Source organism: Bison bison, unplaced genomic scaffold (assembly GCF_000754665.1).
Source record: "Bison bison bison isolate TAMUID 2011002044 unplaced genomic scaffold, Bison_UMD1.0 scf7180017864077, whole genome shotgun sequence".
In the NCBI taxonomy this organism is placed as follows: Eukaryota; Metazoa; Chordata; class Mammalia; order Artiodactyla; family Bovidae; genus Bison; species Bison bison.
Window position 1 is genome coordinate 949,707 of NW_011494649.1, and position 3,369 is coordinate 953,075.

The following is a 3,369-nucleotide window of genomic DNA, read 5'->3' on the forward strand; positions in this document are numbered from 1 at the left end:
ATGGATGTGAGAGTTGGACTGTGAAGAAAGCTGAGCGCCGAAGAATTGATGCTTTTGAACTGTGGTGTTGGAGAAGACTCTTGAGAGTCCCTTGAACTGCAAGAAGATCCAACCAGTCCATCCTAAAGGAGATCAGTCCTGGGTGTTCATTAGAAGGACTGATGTTGAAGCTGAAACTCCAATACTTGGGCCACCTCATGCGAAGAGTTGACTCATTGGAAAAGACCCTAATGCTGGGAAGGATTGGGGGCAGGAGGAGAAGGGGATGACAGAGGATGAGATGGCTGGATGGCATCACCGACTCGATGGATGTGAGTTTGAGTGAACTCTGGGAGATGATGATGAACAGGGAGGCCTGGCATTCTGCAATTCATTGGGTCACAAAGAGTCAGATATGACTGAGCAATTGAACTGAACTGAACTGGATGTGGGAGAAGGAAGGACCGAGGTATGAGGTGCCCTGCTTAGGCAGTGGTGGGGATCCTGGAGCAGGGAGCTGAGAGAGGCAGGGTGGGAAGAGGAGCAGCTAGGGTGGGAAGGCAATTTTCCACTCATGTAGTGTGAAGATCCAGGAGGCTGTGGGCTCCACAAGTGTAGAGCTCAGCAGAGAGGCCTGGATGAGGACTACAGCCCAGAGCCACAGCAGGCCGAGAAGCCCTCCTTATCCATCAACCCTCCTGGACTACTCCCTGGGAGCCTCTGCTTTCCTCTGCTACCAGTCTGAAAATAGGGAGGCATGATTCCAGGAGGCTTGTGTCCTGGCAGAGAGCTCAGCATGGAGGTGGATGGTGTCAAGGAGCCCAGCTGCTCAGCCTCCATTATCTATCTGTCCCATTCCCCACCTCTTGGAGCCTGTGCACCCAGGTGTGGGGGAAAGGACTCTGGATGTGGGCTTTGCCTTTGCGGGAGCTGTCAGTATATCTGAGAGGCAGGACTGCAGAGTGGTAAATAAAGCACACACAGATTTCTAAGTGCTTGGGGAGAATCACTCAATGCTCCCCATCTTAGCTGTGAGACTTTGGGCACGTCAGTTAACCTTTCCATGTCTCCATCTCCTCATCTGCAAAATGGGATAACAATAGTACCTATCAGATAGGGTTGTTGTGATGATTAAACCTGTGAATGTATAACAAGTGTCAAGAACAGAGCCTGGTGCATGCTAACTATTGTTATTATTTATCTGTCCTAACACACCTTTCAGGCATCTAAAGACAGTTGGGGGAGGGTGGAGGTTGTATCGGGGCATGGCACGATTGTCCCCATGATGACTCACCATCTAGCTTAAAGTGTCTTCCTCAGACACACTCCTTTAGACCCCTGCCCCCTCCAGGCCTCAGCCTCCATCAAAAATCTACTGAGCATTCATTCCACCGACCAGTCCCAACCAGGAATCCTGAGAAGGCAACACCTGCTCAATCATTTGCCTTGGTGGGAGGTGGGGGGCCATGTTCTTCAGAGATAAAGAAACAAGTTGGAAGGTCCCATTTGATGACTTTCTTGGATAGTGGCACCTTACCCCCCACCATACTCAGCTTCTCTTTCTGTAGCCCCCTCTCTTAGGCATGTAGTCTGGATCAGAAAATGAATATGATGTACACACAGTGCAGCATAGCTTGGGGGTTAAGTGCAGCCAGGCCACCCAGGTTCAAGCCCCAGTTCTATCACTGAATAGCTGTGTGACCTTGGCAAATTACTTAATGTCTCTGAGCTTCATCTTCACCATCTTAGGTGGTAATGACAGTAGTACTAATTCACAGGTTGGTGGCAGAGAGAAAATACCTGTGAACACCTGGAACAGTGCCAGGCACTTATAGGCTATTGTGGTCTGCTGTGAGGGACGCAAGTGTCCTGCCTTACTCACTGGCTCCTTTTCCACCTGCCTAAAGTAGTGGCAGTATGAATAGGAAATCAGAGACCCCTTTCTGATTGCAATCTCTGGAAACTCCCCTGCAGCAACTTCTAGACAGATCAATGGCACCAGCAACCTGAAATTTCAACTCACTTCCCAGCCCCACTCCCTCTCAACTCTCTTCCCCAGGTGACCTCTGCCTGTTAATTCCTCCAAACTGTTCTTCCTTCTTTAAAATTACCTGCATTTGGGCGGCTGGGTTTGGGCTTGGGGCTAGAATCATCTTTAGGCTCCCCTCCCAGGTGCTCAGTGGTAAAGAATCTGCCTGCCAGTGCAGGACACTCATCTTTCATCCTGGGCTGGGAAGGTCCCCTGGAGGAGGAAATGGCAAACCCCCTCCAGTGTTCTTGTCTGGAAAATCCCGTGGACAGAGGAGCCTGGTGGGCTAAAGTCCATGGGGTCGCAAATAGACGCGACTGAGGACTGAGGACGCATACCTAACCTCGTCTTCCCTGAGGGAGCATTTAAAACTCCACCAACATTTTTCAAAGTGTGAACCCAGCAGACAACTTTCGGGTATTTGTTCAAAACACAGATTTTCCATTTCATGCCAGTTAGACTGAGTCTGAATTTAAGGGGCTGGAACTTACATTTGATAAGCTCCTGGGAAGACTTTTAAAGATACATTGAAATTGAGGTTTTAATCACAATGAAAATCCACACCCACACCCCCAAGAGAATAATCATCGGTGGAAGAGCAGGGGGCATGGTACGTTAGAGATGTGTCTTCCTCTGTCCAGGCAGGCTCAGCTGCAGAGGGAAAGGGACACTGATGGGCCAAAAGAGGGTACGTTCTAGAAAGCCGGGGTCGGGGCGCGCGACTCCTTCCAAAACCCTCAATGAAGAATGGGACCAGTTTCGCCGCTGGCGCCGGGGGAATAGCTGAACCGGAGCCACTGTCTCTCCGCCGCCTCAGAAGCAGGAGAAGGGCGAAGAGGGGGCGCTGGGCCACCGACGCGGCGGTGGGAACTGAGGCCCAGGGAGGCGACGGCCCTCCACAAATAGCCGGCTTGGGACTCCGGAACCGCGGGGGGGGAGGCCTTCTAACCCCTTCTCCTCCCAGAGCTCGGCCCCGACTCCAGCCCCCACCATCCGCGAGCGCCGTCCTTCCATTCCAGCCTCAACTTCCCCACCCGTGCCGGGGGTGTGCGTGCGTGTGTAGGGCGGGGAGAAGGCGGATGGGGTGCGTGCAGAGGAGCGCTGCGGTGGGAGGCTGGGCAGCGGGATTCCCTCCGGGAAAATGGCCCAGTCCCTCCCCCAGCCTGTTCGAGACCCTGAACCGAAACAGGAGGCAGGGCGCCCCCGGCCGGGAAGCGGCCCCAGCCCGGATTTCCCTCCCGGGTGGGGCCGCAATGACTCATCCCCTTCCCCCTTCCCCCCGTTTCCTTGTTTGCGTTTCTCTTCCCGGCCGCATGGCGGCCCTACCCCGCAGCCCCTACCCCGACAGCCCCGCCGCCGCC